Consider the following 19,336-nt stretch of genomic DNA (forward strand, 5'->3'; position numbering starts at 1 on the left):
TCTTTTACATTTTCCATGGGGCTGTGTGGGGCCAGACAAAAGGTGGTGCCCATGCTCCCCTGAGCAGTCTGTTAAAAGTATGGGCTTCTAGACTCCATTCTGGAAATGCTGACAGCTCAGGCAAGAGACTGACACAAGGATGCTCTTCGTGGCTCCTCAGTATACCTGAGCATCACAGGGATGAAAGAAGGTTTGAGAACTGCTTTTTGTATTTTAAACTTTTAACTTTTACAATGGAAATATAAATACTATTTTGGTAGTCTTTTCTACTGAAAGAGGATATATAGTAAGGGGTAAATGACATAGGCAGGACATTCTAATGACAAATGCTTCCTGAAGTGTTTCAGTGAGCCTGAGATTATCTTTGATGTCACTATAAGTGAAGAAAACACGTCCATGATCACACAGTAAATTAATGAGCAAGAGGGTGAAAGTTTCACTCTAATATTAGAAAGAATATACTTTAGTTTTGTAATAAGCTAGAGAGCAGACCACTACCTCATGTTACCTTAAAAATACCCATGTTTACATTATACTTTAACAAGAGATGGAGATATAGCTTGTGATTTATGTATAGTAGATCCCTTTTGGCTAGAAGGATACATTCCAGCACCTTCCAGTGGAGCATATATTTTTCTATAATTATATATCTAAATTTTATTTGAAAACAGAGACAGCAAAAAAATTAAGAGCCAATTATAAAATAACAAAAAGTATTTAAAACTTTTAAACTGTTCATTTCTACAACTTTCCATGCCATCTTTTCACTCTACAGTCAATACTAGGCTATTTGACTATAAAAGATAGAACCATGGTTAAGGCACCCAATGGGTTTGTCTGTTTAATAGAGTGGAATTTCGTCTTTAAAATGAGAAGATAATGGTGTGGTTATAGCCAACAGTATGATGCATGCAAGGAGATATGGAGCTTGTGTATACCTGTGCATGTATGTGTGTGCTGTGTGTGCGCTTCAGTTTCTGTAATTAGATTGTCTGTTATTAGCTTCATCTCTGTAGGACACAAGGTTGATATCGCAGATGTGGGATGGAGATCCCTATGGGCAAGAAGCATAGAGGAAGGTGCAGGATGGACACTGACCTTGCCCCATCAGCATCTAACTACACACTGAAGACTAGCTCTTCCATTTCTTCTTCATACAAGGCTCTCCTTCCTGGTTCCACAGTTTCAACTGTTCCCTGTCTGCAGGACAAACAAAATCAGCAAGGATGCCACATCTATCTTCATTAAATACTTATTCAATCTTGTCACTTCTCCAACACCTCTGCTGACTGTCAAGTTCTTTCCAAAGTGAGTCTAGCACACCCAAGTGGCATGCAGGATCCTATAAAATCACTGCAGACCCCTGTGCCAGCCTCTCCCTCATCAGCTGCCTCTTCCTGGTTGTATCAGTCCAGTCACCATTTCCGAGGCTCGTAGCCATTTTGGCACTCGAGGATAATAGAAGCTGCCAAGGTTTATCTCATAGGTCATATCCTACATCAAAATGCATCTCTCCTACTCCAGTATGTCCATAGCCAGGGCATAGCCTGCATGAGATACCCCACATTTTCATCTGGTGTGTGTCTGTCTATTCAATGCAACACTGGGCTACATGATGACACAAACGGGTTCCTGCTCAAGTCAGTGCCCCCACTACCTAAGCTCAGCATGCTGTTAACACATAGTAGACTCTCAGGAAGCCTCAAAAATCCTTCACAAAGCTTCAACTGACTCTGAAGTGAGGTCTTTACAGGTTAAAGATATAAGAAATGACTTCATGGACTTAAAATTATTTCCCTCACGGAAGATACCTGCATATTTTTATCCATCATACATGGCATAAGTCTAGATGATATTATGCTGATGGTGTAAAACTTTCCTTTCCCATCTTGGCCAACCCCATGGAAGTAATTACCTGTTTGAGTAAGCATATGACAGTTTTAAGGACAGGATTATAAAATTTTACTATAGAGTTGAGAATGTGAACCTAATTCTGTCAAGTGAGAAACACTCTAAATAGCATTTTTTATTTTTTATTTATTTTTTTTTTTGTTTTTGTTTTTGTTTTTTCAAGATAGGGTTTCTCTGTGTAGCCCTGGCTGTCCTGGAACTCACTTTGTAGACCAGGCTGGCCTCGAACTCAGAAATCCGCCTGCCTCTGCCTCCCAAGTGCTGGGATTAAAGGCGTGCGCCACCACGCCCGGCAATAGCATTTTTTAAATGGAAGTAATGGAATAGCTTATTTTTGGAATATTTAATACCATCTTCAATATTAAGCCAAGCTTTACTAACTACTCAATTTCACAACAGATCTCCATTCCTTCTCCTGTAGCATTAGAGAAGCAGTGCTAGGAACCATCAGTTTCTTATAGTTCTCAGTCTGTTAATCCATGCATGCATTATATTTCAGCCAGGTCATCTTTGCCTTTCATTTACACAGCAGGGAGCCAGCTTTACACTCTATCGATTTCACAGTGTTTCCTAAATTTCCCCTTTAGGTTTTACATTGATTAATGAATTTCAGAAGGCTTCCTTACCAAATCCTAGGAGACCCTTTAAATTGTTTCATTCTCTGCCTGACCTCCCAAAACCTTCCAAAAATAATTATAGAATTATGAACTTGTTATGTAGATTCATTTAGAAATTATCATTGATTATCTTCACTGCACTAAAAAATAAGGGAGGGATGTTTTTAACTCCTCCTGTGACTCACTACCCCTCCAATCCAGTTTACAAAAACAAAACAAAATAAAAAGTATATATTTTAAAAAGGCATTATGTTCTAAATTACTAATAGTAATAATGTCATATAATAGTCCTAATATTTGAATTATACATTATTTTAATATAAATCCAAAAACATGGAACAATATATTCATCAAAAGTATTAAAGAAACACTCACAGATTGAGTCATTGAAATTAACACAGTACTACTTGAAGAATTTTCAAGCATTTTGAAAATTACACTGCACAGTGTTCTCCTACTTAGCCCCAAGTGACATGGGGAAGACAACAGCATCACTGAGGACACAATCCACCAGCCTGTATCACCTTTCTCCTACCAGGGGATTGATAGGGTAAATTTGAGAGTTCATTTCATGACTGCATTTTCCTCGATCAAAGAACATATTATCCTTGTTCTCACTCTTTATCTAAGCCACAGTGCTGTGTCTCAGACCCAGCTCTGCAACTGTGAGGCAAACCCAGTGACTTAGTTACACCATCTAACTTGTGGGTCATAGCCTGTGCCCAAATCTGGTTCAAAACTCCAGCCTCCGAAAGCCAATCCAAAGAGCAGAAAAAGAGCAGAAGGCAGAAAAGGGAGATTATTCAATTTGGCCATATTGCAAAGAGGAAAAAAAAAAGAGTTCAAGGGAATCTCAAATCTATCTTTTGAGCCTAAAGTAGAATTAAAGTTTAAATAGAGGGCCAAGGATATGCTTGTGTAAGCACTCTTGGTCACAGAGGGGTCCTGTCCAACACTGACCCATCAGTGCCCAGGCTTCAGTCTTACATTGTAAGATAACAAGTTGATAAAATGGTGTGGAGTCTCTTTGTGGAACATAAGACACAATTCTTGCTGGTACATTTTTCTTGCCCCAGCATGAGATTCCTGGGGAATTCCCCTTTCTTTTGTGGGGTGCAGGGGGCATTGTTTCAATAGGCAAGGGGTGGTCATTGCCACTGTTGCTATTACTGTAATATAAATAGCTTCTCATGTTCCCTTAACAAGGAATTTCCTTGATAGTTGCTTCATTTGACACATATTAGCTGAGGCAAAGCTGTAACTGTGGGACAGTAGGAACAACTTGTTCTGAGTCCTTGCCCCCCCAGGAATATCTGAGTTCCTGGCAATAGCCTGGGAGTCAAGAGGGAAGAGTAAGAATTATTTTTTTCCAGGAGTACAGCAACACAAGACAGATCTCAAAGGAAAGCTTAGGTGATAACCTAAGGCTTAGGTAAAAGCTCACCCAATAGGAGTCTGTTTAGATTTAAAAACCTAAGGGAGCATCTTATGGGAAATGGATTAAATGCCTGGGAACATTCAGTTCAGCACAGAGAAGAAGGAAAGCAGAACATCAGCAAAGGAGAGAAGACACGGGAGATGCTGCAGAAGCCAGGCATAGAAGTCATTGGCATAGAAACAAAGGAGAGAGGACATGGGAGATGCTGCAGAAGCCAGGCAGATGGATATGAGAGATGCTACAGAAGTCAAGCAAAGAAGTCATTGGTGCAGAAATGGTATAGGAAAAGACCATAGTAAAGTCTTGAAATCTCGGCAACTTCTTATAATTTACACCAGCAGAAAACACTTAGGGCAGAAGAATAAATGTTAGTTAAACTTAAAGGATTAAATTACAAATTTACTCAAGTGATTTAAACTTTTACTACACAAGTAGCAATTTTAAGTTATAAGGGATCGGAAATGTTTCTACAGTTTTAAAATCGACCATTTTACTCTAGTTTTAAAAAGAATAGGAGGAAAAAGAAGGGTACAAAGATTTTTACTGGCAGTCTTGGAGTGCATAGCAAATCCTATGACTTATAATGGGCTGTTGTAATTGCACAGTTTCATTAAAATAATTTTACTGCTCACTTCCCAGTATTCTGTTAATTATCATTTCAGAATAAGAAAAACTATTACTTTTAAAGCTTATAGAAAAGTGGGCTTAAGCAAGCATGAAAAGGGAAGCCAGCAAGAGAAAAATATAAAAAGAGGCTATTAATATTAGCAGTTACAGTTGGGCACTTGTTCATTTAATAAATCTTTGGCAATATTAGCAAGATTGATGAGAAGCAGTACAAATGAGAAGAACATGAGATAAGCGATCATTTGTTATCATTACTGAGATATAAAGCATGATTCAGTGTTTCATAATGGATGTTAAATTTGATTTAACATATGGTCGGCTCATTTGCTGAAAACTACCCTTAAAGACACAAACCCGTTCTAAAGTCAGAACTATTCTCTTAATAACCCTTTGTAATTGTCCATGTGTAAGAGACAGAATAAAGTTTGTCAACACGAGCTTGAGGAAAGGATGTGGAAAGGCTCTTCTTTAAATGGATGTGCCACTGGCTTCAGTTCCTTAAGTGTAGCATAGAAAACACTGTCCCCTAGTATGAAAGAATTAAGAATGAATGTATTAACATATGTACAGATATTCTTTAACACAGGGTTTTCAACAATCAGTAGGGAAACTGCCATGGCTGTAACAGCTCCACCTGAGAAATCTTCCTCTTTATCATCACAGAAGTGTGTCGGAGCCCTCTTGAATTTAGTGGATTAAGTAGATTAAGAGCTATTAAAATGGTTCAGAATTGCTGCATTTCAGTGGTGAACTTGGGGACCAAGAGACAGTAAAACACACTTGGTACATGCATCTACTCCTAGCAGTCACTCAATTTTATCTGAGCTCTCAGTTTTATCAAGAAAAATACATTAAGATTAAGAATTGCTTAACATTCTATCCAATAGAGACACTAGATGAGTCTGTGAATGAGCTGGCATTTGCTGTCCCATGAAGGCTGATTTCTTGAGATCCTTGCTATCTGCTCTGAAATCAGGATCATTAGCAACATGCCAATTTTTCAAAATAAAATCAGGATTGTCTTCATTTGTTCATACCTTTAGGCCTCTCATTCATGGGCCGCTATGGCCATGCTTGGTCTACACTTACGTGGAATAGGGACTGCTAAGATAACTCGGTTATCTACCTCTTTAAAAATTATCAGAAAATAAAGAGTGTGGTTCACCGTGCTATGTTGTTAATATGCATCCCTGTGGCTCAAAATGTCATCTAATCCCATGCAGCTACCAGAAGCACAAAACGTTCTTTTGTCAAACAAGCTTTATTTGTCCATTCTCAGGCTTGACTGTTTAGTGAATGTTACTTTTATATGATATTGATTGATAACACCAGTGTCCATATTTATTATCATCCTGACTCTCTAGACTTCAATTCATTTGTAAAACGAAGAGTGTGAGCATTCATACATTGGTAAATGCAGAGTTCACTGTCAGGCTGGCTATGCACCTGGCCCTTATTTCACTCCAGCTAATAACAGAAATTAAGTTTATGAAGGTACTTACATTTTGATATTCTACTGAATTTCTATGTAATTCTTGAGATTCATTGGAAATACAGCACTGTAGCAATTTACACAACCACTAGCCAAAAGAAAACCAAATCAACTCAGCTGTCCACCAAGGGATACAAGTCCTTTCACCAGGAAACTTTTCTGTAAAAGCCACCAAGCCAAGAAAGAGAGGAGGATCTCATAGCCAGGACCTGCAGGGTCCTCTTCACAATCCCAAGAGATCATTTAAAACAGCACACGCAAGGCAAGCCACTTTAAAGACAGAGGCATGGAGACCCCAGGGAGGACCAAGATTCTGACTCCCTTATGACTCCATCATTTCCAGAGCTTAGCAAAGAGAAACCACTAAGAAAATAATATCTCCAAATCATTAGATTTAATCCAACTACCAATTATTTATGGCATTATATTAGAACATACTAATTATGAGCCTAGTATTCATAAAGCACTCTGATGATATCTTGCTCCTTCACATGCATCTTTCCCCTTCTTGCTCCCCTCTCTACAGGGACTACTTGATGAGGGCCTTTCCCTTCTAGCTTCACATGCAAGTTGGCTAGTGAAGGATCTAATGAATGATACTCCTGGAGAACCCTGGGACTTCATAGTCCTACAGGGTTAAATTGGGCATAACTCTTCAATGAGCATGCAAGAAAAAGGGCAAGCTACCCCTTCAGGATTTATAAGTAGTCATGATATATATCTCAGAGGACAGAGATCTCAACCCACTCAATGTTTTAAAAACAGGCACCCCAACTCTGACTGGGTTGACAGGCACGCAGCTGCTCCAACTTTATTAATTAGTACCCAGACCCTCTGAGAATTGATTTCTCCTTTGATCCCAGCCCGCACATTTCTGTCTCTGATATCTAAACAGCAAATCATGTTATCTTATAATTAAGTGATAATCTTCATGACAGAAAAGATGACAGGACTATAAATGGCTCCTGCAAGTGATGAAAATAACTTCCTCCTTCTTCCTATCCCGCTCTGAAAACTTCCCCCAACTTCATAAATCTATTAGGTTTTTTAAAAATAAACTCTTGGTGACATAAGCCTTGTTCTGATTCAACAAGATCATATACCCAACTAACATACTCTCCAGAAACTATATGCATCTGATTTTCAGGTTTAAATAGGAGCATCTTGTGATTTGTGTTCGAAAAGTCTTCAAATGCTGCTAAACATTTGATTTTAATTTCCAGATTGTTCAATTCAGTCTAAGAGTTCAAAATAACTTAAGAATCATTATTGAACAAAACATAGTATTTAATGTGAAACATTAATATATAGCTAGCCCAAAAAGATAGATCAAAGAGTAGGGAACCTTACTGTGCAAGCATGATAAAGAACCTTATTTAGAATTCCTAGTACCTACAAAAAAGGTGTATATGCCTTTAACTCCAGTGTTGAGATAGGGAAAAGACAGTTAGATCCTAGAAGACCCAGGGGCAGCCACCCTAGCCAAAACAGTTTTATGAGAGGCCCTGCCTCAAAGGACTACACTGGAGAGTTATAGAAGACATTTACCACCATCCTCTGGTCTTTCCATTGGTGGGTATAGGTACACATACCAGCATGCTCACATGCACAGAGTGTACACATACTCTACTCCCACCCAGCCATCCCTTAAGGTAATAAATAGATATTAGAAGGTAAGGCTTACTTCAATAAGTGAAGAAGATATTCATTTAGTGATCAATATGGACTAGATATTAGAACAGGTGCTCAAGATAGTAGAGCCAACAGGACATACTTTTTACTTTTAAATGAAACAGGAACAGGTTTTAGGGTGGTCGGAAAGGAATGGGAGTTACTCTGTAGTTAACTGGTTGCTAGAGTAATTCACAAATGACAAGTGGGAAAGGTGCCAGGCTGATGAGCAATGGCCATGACCAGGGCTAAAGATGAAGTATACACAGTCCATTGTACACTACAGAAAATAATGTGTATATGCATCAAAGCCATCATTCTGCCTGGACCATGAGTTCCTTTGTAGCAAGCTCCATGGTCGTCCCACCTCTGTGCCGTCTAAGCTCTTGACAGTTCCTTGTACACTGTAGACATGCATTGTCCTGGACAGACACTGAGGTGGACCCTTCTCTAAGCATAGTTCTGTGTCATTTTGGATCCTTCCTTGGTCTGAAACACTCCCTTGCTAGTTACTTCTTCCTTTCTCTCACAGCTCTTCATTCTCAGTATACGGCTTTGTTTCTGGATAAACTGCCTCTGCTTGTGCTTCATTTGAATAAATTCAACAATTGTATTCTTCAAGAATTTATATTCAAGGCATTTTGAAACCAAGTTGAAGATGTTTTCAGACTGCATAATGCTGTTCTTAAAAACCATACTCTCAGGTTCTCAAGAACCCTGAGTGTATGTGTGTGTGTGTGTGTGTGTGTGTGTGTGTGTGTACACACACACACACACACACACACACATATAAAATCTTGCTAATCTCTGGTGACCTTTTTTTTTCAGCTTCAACTTCTCAGTTTTATTTCACTATCAAATTGAAAACAAAGAAATGCAAGACCCTCTTGGGTTAAAAACTAGCTCAGTCTCAGGTTCTTAGGGACTCATAATTTGTTCTGTCATTTGCAGAATGTATTGCCTTTAATTCTTACATGATTCATCTCCCTAATGATACTTCATTTTCAATCCAGAGATATAACTTTTGACACTCTCCACAATTCCCATGTTTACTTTTAAAACTTTTAACCTCAAGTAGTTCTGTAATTTTCTTTGGACTTCTCTGTGTCACTCCAAATTGCTTCCTTTAACATAAAGATTCACATGCTGTAAATTTGGTCCTTGGAGTGACTGTACTAAGAGGTGGTGGCACATTACAGAAGTGAGATTGACCATAGAGAAGCTTGCCCAGAAGAGCAGGATCCTCATGACTAGATTTGGAAAAACATTTTGGTTTTTTCAAGAGTTTGGCTCAGTTCCCATGAGAGTAGTCGTATTTTAGTAATAACCTAGGTCTTTCCATCTCACAGGATCAATCACTGTGTGAAAATGCTCACACATCTGTCTTCCCCTGATCATTTCCTTCCAGATGTTATGCTCCCAAACACACACACACACACACACACACACACACACACACACACACACACACACACCATGAGGCCTTCAGCAGCACCTGAGCAGACACCCTATAATTTCCTGAAATTCTAGACTGCCTCAGGTATCTTGTTATAGCAACAGAAAATACTGAGTCACACTGTTCAAAAATAATATCCTCCCTCCAAATCACTTGTAAGGGAACTGTTAACATCGAGCATGTTTGCTTAAAATGCAGCTGTACCACCTAGGCTTGCACAGTTCCTATCTATACAAAATATACTCATATTTATAAAACTATAATCTCACATCTGTATGACAAAATCATTACATTGACAGGTTATATTATCAGCTTGTTAAGAGAATTGTCATGCTCTGTGTCTTTTATAAAACAAGGTTCATTCCCAGTGGAGACAATGATGATTATGTCATTAATTGTGTGAGTGTGGGGTGTGTGTGTGTGTGTGTGTGTGTGTGTGTGTGTGTGTGCATTTTCTTCTTTCAGTACCTTATAAACCATAAAAAGGAAGGGAGGAGGCTGGTCCTTCCCCAAGGCCCATTTGTTACACCAAATTCCAAGCCTAGCTCAAACTATATGGTCCATAATCATACAAGGAGTGAAAAGAAAACCAAATCCACAACATCGCAGAGTTTTTATTTTATGGGGTGTGAGTGTATAAAAATTTGATAAACGTGACTTTGAGTCCCTGACACAGCAATAGAATGGAGACTAGAAATAGTCTTTCAGCATATAGGGTATATCATCCTTATTTGGAAGGTACTTTCAAGGTTGAATGTATGTTCATTAGCTAATGAATGGGTGAGAATGTTCAGTGTAACTGGCAAGGACTAATGAATTAGTGAAACTTTTCATGAGGTTGTTGGTTGATCAGCAATCTCTAGGTATCCCCCTCCTTTGCCTCTGTTTCCTAGCTTATTTCCACACTGATTTTTATGCATCTGTATTCAAAAGCTAAGGTAAATGAAGTGAAACTCTGGAGAATGATCAACACTAATAGAGTAGACTGAAAAATTTTAGACTGAAATTCCTACTGCTTAAAGTCACCATCAAACACATTTTATTACATTTGAGCAATATTTAAAAGAACATCACACATTAATCTACTCCTGAGTTAGATTGCGGGAGATAAATGAGATTCTGAAAGAGTAACTGAGGGAATTAATATGTAACCATCTACCCAGAACAGATTTTTTAAAAAGAAAATTGATTTTGTATCTAGAGAAATATAAAAGACATATTCATGCTATGAAACCAGGATGTAAAGTGGATGGACAGTGGAGTTGTAATGGAAACTTCATGGTCTTTACTATCTGGTCTTTGTCATCATTGTGGTTCTTAAAACACCTAGAGTTTCAACCACTTAAGGATGAAGACATGAGCACTGGTACTGACTACATGGGACACACAAATCCCAGGTACTGTCAAATTCAATATGCTTAACCTAAAGAGCATGATGTTCTCTCCTGCCCTGCCCTGCCCTGCCCTGCCCTGCCCAGCCCTGCCTGACACAGCCCAGCTCAGCTCTGCTTTGGCCCACTACACCACACCCAGACCCACCCTGCTTTGTCCTGATCTCCCTGCTCTGCCACCTGTCCCATGGAGAGGAAATACTGCACCCCAAGCAATGCAGGACAAAGCCCACTAAACTCTTTCTGCTACACCCCTTCAGGGCCTCTTCTTGTCCAGATGGAAGAGGCAGAGGTAGGGAGAGGGGAGGGGAGGGGAGGGGAGGGAAAAGAAGGAGAGGGGAGGGGAGAGAGTGAAAGGAGAGGAGAATGAATGACCAGGAGATTGTTCTACATCTTAAGGTTCTTGCCTACTTCTAACCACTGCCATTAGTAAATTGAGCAAATCTATATCATCAGAAGTAGTGAGGCTCCTTTGACTTCTGTCTTCAACCTCCTCCCCTGCCCCATCTCGGTCCAATATGGAAGGTGGTATTCTCATAGGGCTTGAGGAGGACCTGAGTCACTGACTGTGTAGCATGGATCACAAAAGAAGTAGGGCACACACTGGGCAAATCTAACTTCTAACTTCCCATCTCTCACCTCCATAGTAGCTACCCTGTTCTTCTTCTTCTTTTTTTTTTTAAAAAAATCTTTAAAAAGGCAGCATTTTAAATGACCTAAATCTAAAAGTAGGTTACTTCCCACTTATAACTATTTCAAACAACATCTATAAAAGTCCTACAGTTTCCATGTTCAGTTTTCCACCCCTCCCTCAACAAATAGAAAATCCCATAACTTGGTTGCCATTTGGCCTTGTATCACACTCCAGACCAGCTGGAAACTCAGGTCCTCATTCCTGCAGATAGTTCTTGCATCAACAATTTGTTCTAGGCTGATTTTAGCACCACCGAGATACAGCCCGTCTTCCCAGGTTTTTCCTGAAAAATTGGTTTAAGTGTGATCTGTCTGGAACAGATGCTACTCAAAACGTACACAGAAGCACACCTCAGTGAGGATCCAACTGCATTTCTGGAGAAACCATGTTTAAACATAAGTTAATGTTTAATGGATATAGACCAAAACAGAAATAAAAAAATACCAATGAAAAAGCTATATTTCCATGGAAAGCACTCAAGTATATTTGTCACACTTCACAGTTAGAATATAGTCTCTTAGGCACAAAGTCACTCAGAACAGGTGGTCAAACCAACATCTTATTCTACACTCAAGAGATTTCTCCCCATTGTACCACGTGATAACGCTAAATGCATTTATTCTTACATCAGGTTATAATTTAACCAATAAAACATTTAAAGAGTAGAAATTCAGTTTCTAGGCATGGGGCCTACACACTTCTATAGTACTTCGTAAGTTTGTACTTAGACAGCTCACAGAGAGCACAAATATACAATGCAATGGCTGTGTTCATAAATAATATACTCATAGATATGGTACTAAGCTTGACCTCATATATACACCTTGCAAGGCTCACTTTTATAACACTGGGTTTCTTCTCCATTTTTCCTGATTGTCTTATACATAGATGTACAAATACATCAAATACATTCTCTCTCTCTCTTTCTCTCTCTCTCTCTCTCTCTCTCTCTCTCTCTCTCTCTCTCTCTCTCTCTNAAATACATTCTCTCTCTCTCTTTCTCTCTCTCTCTCTCTCTCTCTCTCTCTCTCTCTCTCTCTCTCTCTCTCTCTTTCATACACACACACACACACACACACACACACACACACACACGGTACCATCTACCACCATTTATTTCAAGACCTTAAATGTGAGGTGTGCGCCCATATGTGTGCATGTGTACTGTGAATTTTATCAAGTTGTATTGCTGTGGCCTTTGTACTATATCATTTCACCTGCAGCTTAGAGTTTGTTTCTCTATAATCTCTGAAGTACAAAGAAGGCATTCAGTTAATATTGAAATCTTAAAGGTGGACTGGGCTTAAGGGATGAGATGGGGTGAAGAAAGAAGTGAGGGAAGAAGAAAGAAGTGAAGGAAACAGAAACCAAGAGATGGCAAAATACAGAAAACAGAAAAGAAAAGCTGCTTAGGGAAAAACATACAACCCAAGGATGGCAGAGGACTGCAACAAGTAAAATGGTAAGTCAGGAATGTCATCAATAGATAAAAAAAACTAAGGATGGAAAACAGTAGAAAATGAGACAAATATAAAATACTTTCAAATGAAGTGAGCAGATTCCAAACCAGAGATCTTTAAAGGAAGCTTTACCCTTACTTGTATCAGATTTAAAAAAAAAAAAAAGAAAGAAAGAAAAAGCCAGCATCTAGGGCTTAGCAGGTAAAGGGTAAAGTGACATTCTCAAAAAGCCTCCAGGGACCAGGCAAAGAAGAGAAACGGAATCACGGGGCACAAGACACCCAAGTGTGGAGCAGAGGCTAAATTTAAAAAGGAAAAATCTGGGTAGAACAAACTGCTCAGCTGAGAAACTGCTCTGCCCTCACAACCTGGAATCAGAAAGACACTTTCCTTCAAATATTGGGTTTTCTTCCTCCTTTTTTCTTTAATCATGCTACTTTGCTTGAATAAATGCAACCTTTAGTCTGCCAGCCTTCCTCATCAACTCCTTTCAACTTTGATGGAAAGAAGAGATTTGACACAATGTGGCCCACCTTTGATTGCTTTGTCCTGGGAAAGAAACCAGCAACACCTGGCCTGTACTGTACAGGAGGGAAAGTTCACAGAGGCATCAGCTTCAGGAGTCTGCCAAACGCCTGCAGATGTGGCGTAGCTCCCAGTACATAGGCTCAAAAACCGTCCTCTGTGTGAAAGTGCTGGTTTATCCTGCACTGGTGGGAAATATTTGAGTTGTCAGAGAGAAGGCTTTGGAGGCAGAACAATCTTAAACTTGTCTGCTTTCTAAATTTTCCTCATTGGGAGAATGGCTCAAGTCCTAAACCTGCCTGTACTTCTTATCACCCGGCCCAGGGTTACATCTTCTCCAGAGCCTCTGCTTGTCTTGATGATACATCTATTTGAGCAGTAGATTGCTTACTGTTCTTTTCTTCCCCACCCCTATCACACTAAATGATGTCAGAGCCACAGCCTAAATTTGCTTATCACCAAATCTCTGCATATGACACTCAGTCACTGTGGGATACCTGTCTCCTGATTGGCCTGAAAATGCCATTTTTGCTATGCAAAAGGGGTATGGAGGTGGGAACCGTCTCTGGCATGCTCACCATCAAGGTTATTTCCATCAAACCCAGAGTTGCCCACCTGACACTTGACTAAAATGTGATTTGAACTTATTCTAGGAGAACGAAGGACTACACATTCCATATTATCTGTCTGCCCAGAAAGACAATCAATGTTCTGCGTTATGATACAAGTTCGCGTTCAAGCTCATTATCTGTCATCCATTCAAAAACCACACCACTACTACTGGAAGTTTGTCTAGCATTTGTTTCACATATAATAATCTGGCATTTAATTCTATTCCTCTCTACCGTAAACCTGTCCATGTCTGGTTGACCTAACATTCAATTTCCATGATTGCTAGGGGTTTGTCTTCATATACGTTTCACATACCAAGGAACACATTCCCCTATACTACACACATGACCTTAAATAGTTTACTACTGGGATTGGCACCACGGAGCTGTGAGCATCAGATGCTACATTGTGATGGCTGCATTGCCTCTTGGTTACATGAAAAAATGCATAGGGACTTACTAAGGCCCCTACTTTGGACAAGGCCATGGACTTTATGAGAAAACTGATTGGCCACAGAAGCAATGACTTTTTCTAGTTTGCATGCAGCTGCTCCATGTCTTCTAGCACTCTTTATACTAGACAACTAGTATGAAATTCAATAGGATATGGCAGATAAAAACCCAGGGAGTTGCTTAGAAAAAAAATTAACAAGGCAAATGTTATAGGGGCTGTCCCTTTGTCACTGTCAAGAATATCTCTAAGGGACTGTATCATTAAAGAAGTATATAATTCAAAATACATACATCATGACAAGGAACAAATTATGACACTTCCACTAATTGCACAGGACTAACAGTTACTGATGAACACTGAAGAAACTTTCTCCAATGGTTTCTTGCCTCCTCAGGGCAAGATGGTTTCCTGTGATAAGAACTTTTCTTGTTGCCCAGCAATTCTGGACAGTTAATAAATAAAATTGGAAAAACAAATTCCCTTCTCATTTCATCTCACAATGCAAAGGGAAGGTGATGAGTGGCAGGCGACCTCTTGGATGACAAAATGGTTTTTTACAAAAAGCTGCTAAAATATCATCTTAGTAAGAAGATATGTCTGAGGCTCAAGAGATGGCTTAGTGGTTAAGAGCACTTGGGTTTTCGAACTCTTATTTACGGTAGCTGTGAACAACCAGTAACTACACACGCAGGTGATCTGACATTCTCTTTTGTCTTCTGCAGTCTGCTATATGCATATGGTACACAAGAACTCATTCACACACACATATAGATTAAATACACAAAGCCCTTTAGGAAGAGAAAGAAGCATATCTGTCTATTCAACCAAAACATTGGAAATTAGAAATGAGTGAAGTCTGATGAACTAAGATGCACAATGGTCACTCTATAAAGACTATGACTGGGTAGCTAGCTGTCAGTCATCCACACACTGGCATCATGAGCCTAGGGCTCATAGAGCTGGCTTCATATCTTAAATGGGACTCAGGCAAGATCTTGATACTAATGGAGTGGAGCTTGAGGGAGATTGGTGTAGAGGCTCATAGAATGACTTTCCCTGGGGGAAATACGGGTCTTATTTTGGATAGGATTATTCTCTTAGTAGGAACCCATATCGAAGACTCGTTTAAGAAATGTGAACTCTTTGAATGTGTCCATAAAGAGAGAGCTGAAGATAAGAGTCACAAGGTCACCGTCCCTTCTGACAAGTGGACTGCACTGTATCATTAGCAAAGAAAACAAAAATGGGGGGAGGGTATCTACCATTAACTGTGTCCTGAAGCAAAAGTGAGAGTGCACATAAAAATGAAAGCTGTGTCTGCACATAAGGGACTCTCAGCTGGGTGTAGCAGCTCCCATCTGTAATTCTAATACTAATTGTTAGGAAGGGAGATTATATATTTGAATTTGGCTAAGATTCCACAGTTAGTTTAATACCAGCAAACTTGAGCTAAATACTAAGACTGTCCTTAATTAAAAAAAAAATCCTGAATAAATATCCATGAAATAAGAAGTCAAGTCATTCCCAGATCACCTATACCTCTGAATCATCAATTACATGAATAGAAGTATCCCCAGTTTCCTAGTTAGATGTAGCAACAGAAATCATTACATCTGTTTTAAAGATTAGGCAACCAAAGCTGCATTCATAGTCTCAGTGGCTTAAATCAAAGAAATCCTGGAGTAAAAAAACATTAACTTTCAACTTTGATGGAAAGAAGAGATCTGACACAATGTAACCCAACTTCCTCTGCTTCATGGTTTCATATGGACTTTTGGCTGTAGGAGAATTCTAACTTTAAATGCATTCAAAACAAGTGTGAAGTCACAAGACCCAATGTCACTGAGAAAAACAGACAAGTACTTTTACCCAACGTATGAACCATGTGAATCACTGAGCATCTACCCTGAGCACCAATGGAATCTGCAGCTACCTGCAGGTAGCTATGAATACCACAGAAAGCTCAGCAGCAATTTAAAAACGATACTCTTTTTCTTTGAGAAAAAACATAAGAGGTGGTGTGATTTTCACTAAAATGATGTTTCATACAGGCAAATGTTTAATTGTATTGGCAATGCTGGCAAATTTCACACTAGATAGTAACAACCATGTTGCTAAACTCCCTCATGCTACACTAGCCTAAGATCCCTGGAGGATTTCCTTCATATCATCCTCAGAACAACTGCAAGAAATATCGGCTACACTCTTCAAGTCTCTCAGGACTGAAGCCCTGAAGAGATGCCTATGTGTACAAGGCTGAGGCTCACAACAGAGTGGAGAGAAAACTGAGAGAAGGGAAGGAATACATCAAAGTCACCAGGAACTTTGGGCTCATTAGCTCTAGGAAGGACCCTGAAGAGCTCAGCAGAAACTGCTGCCACTTCTGTCATTATCAAGAAAGGAGAGAGTCAGGATGCCCATGACAAAGACATGGATAATGGAAATGGTTTGATAAATGTCTGCACAGAAGGCAGTGGCTGTCACTGATACAACCTTTAGTGGCATAGAAAAGCCACATTAGTAAGTAAATCAGTAAACTTAAAGTTAGTAACTAGATGGTTACATAGTACTTCTCACAGTAAAACTTAATCTTCTCAAATGTTCCTGGGGTGCTCCCAAACTTCTGACTTTGCAACATGACACTGTCATCTACAAACCTACCAATCCCAAGTCCACATGTAGGCCAGGGGCTCAAGTTGGATATGTATATATATTTTAAACAATAGGAACTGCATTCATAGAGAAAGACCACCTTGCTTCAATTCTTACTTCTGAAACTCACAAACTTAACTGGCACAAAAGGAATCCTATTCCAAGTTCAGGCTATGAGGGAGTCTAGGGAATGTAGTATTTGCTTTTCTTGCCTTTCATTATAGGAAGACTCAAGAAAAGCTCTGAAGGCCACTATGCCCCAGTCACTGTAACTTGGCAGCAGGTGCACCATCCCAATAGGGACTCCTAAGTAAATGAAGAGCCATGAGTAGGACAAGTACAGATGTGTGGATAAATGTATGTGGGCCATTATAGGAAGTGACTAATAAGAAAACTGAAATAAGGTTGGTACAACTAGAGTAACAACACATCCAGGGATAAGGCAGGGGATGTGGCTGAAGAGGCACAGAGGGCTGGACGGTGATAAGTCTGTGAGGTCAGCTCAGAAGCAGTGACTGCCACATGTCCCTCTAAAGCCTCAAAGAAGACTTCAGCTACTTGTTTGTCAAAAAGCATTTTAACTCCCCATGCTTTGTCTGTTCTGCTGCTGCCCTGGACAGGGAGGGAGAAGGCAAGGGGGAGATACACAGTTTCACATTTTCACCACAAAGCCTGGCATATAACAAATGCTCATTAAATATCTATCTATATATGGAATTGCCTCTTAAGTGAGGAATTTACTAGACTAATCCATAATTGACTATTTACATTCAAAAGGAAAATGCTCTTGTCTACCTTAGGCATCTTTCATTATAAATATTGTTTCATTACAGATTACAGGCAGTAATATAATTAAAAATATTTTTTGTATGTTTATGTACAGTGCTACAAAACTGCTGCTTTTAAGTGGGCACTCACTTTCCTACTCTGAAAATAGAACCCTAGTTTTCCAGTGGGGATCACCTATCCTCCTTCAGATAGAGGGGTACATCGGGATTTACCTCAGCCTTGACGTCCGAGTTGGACACAACTGTGTCCTGGCTCGGTCAATGAGAGCTGTCTTTGGGATTCTACTATGAGCTAATATAGAAAACTTGCTCTCTTTCTAATGAGATACTGTTTCTGGCATCAAGATGGTCAGGTATTAACATATTCAAGGGCCACAAAACAGAAGAGTTCTATGAAGTAAGAGAGAAGCCAACAGAAGGGATCTATGACAAGCCAACATGTCCACGTGCCTGCCTGCTTGCCTACGAACCTGCCTTATTTATTTATTTATTTATTTATTTATTTATTTATTTATTACTTATAGCAAGGTTTCAGTCTTTCTTTACTAAAAAGAATTCATTTTTCTCCCTCTAACACACAAACATTGAAGATTTCAATGACTAAAAGCAGAAAAAAGAGTTTAGAGTTGGGACATCATTGTCCACAAGTTAACATAAAGACATTCTCAGAGGTGACACTGCGAAGAGGGATAGCCATTACATTGCCTCTCTTAAGACAACTAAAAGAAAACCCAACAAGGTCTTCTCCTATACACATTCACAGATAATTGATTAATGGAAAATAGAAAGACGATCACTACCGAGACTGCTTCAGAGTTCTTCAGGGTTATGGGAATTACAAATGATTTGAAAGAAAATGATTATTTTGAATTTTTTCCCTAATGTAGCTGTACAATAATTAATGATATTGAGACAGCATGAGACTCATTAAAAAAAAATCATTGAAGACTTTCCAAATAATTGAGCCAAATGAGATCCTGCAACATCAAAACCAAGGAAGCAAAGCAACAAACATCCCCTAAACCAGAAGAGTGAGGCAATCATCCCCAAACGGCCTTGGTTTGCCATTCAAACTCAAAGAAGATGCTTAAAAGGCTGTCGGTGTGGTAGTTTCTAAGTGATGCATCACTGAATTCATTCACAGAGAATCCTTCTTCATGCCAAGAGCCAATGTTTCCAGAAACATACCCTAAAGAGTCAACTGTTAAATCAATAAAATGAATGTTTTGAGCAGGTGTGTGCTATTCTGCTGATTTCTCCATATTTTCCAGTTTAATTTCTCCATTTACCACCAAGCTTCTGCAGAAAACATAAAATGTACCTGGAAGTATTATGCTCCTCATAAATACGAGGACAGTTGTGCTAAACATTTCTGCACTGCTAACGGTGATTCATAAATCAGATTCATTTGACCTGGATCCTTAAAGTTTTCTATTCAATCTTAGCAATTGGAATGCCAAATGTCACACAGCTTAGACAGTATTTTTAAGCCATTAGCAGACGACTATTTAATTAGAAATATTTATAAGAGATACAGACAGAATAAAAG

General features: G+C 39.2%; 1 protein-coding gene across 4 annotated transcripts in view; it reads right to left on the reverse strand.

The window, feature by feature from the left end:
* Positions 1 to 19,336, reverse strand: part of Fhit (fragile histidine triad diadenosine triphosphatase) — a 1,532,796-nt gene that overhangs the window by 415,546 nt on the left and 1,097,914 nt on the right. The gene's annotated exons all lie outside the window — the stretch shown is intronic.

Source organism: Mus pahari, chromosome 8 (assembly GCF_900095145.1).
Source record: "Mus pahari chromosome 8, PAHARI_EIJ_v1.1, whole genome shotgun sequence".
Taxonomy (NCBI): domain Eukaryota; kingdom Metazoa; phylum Chordata; class Mammalia; order Rodentia; family Muridae; genus Mus; species Mus pahari.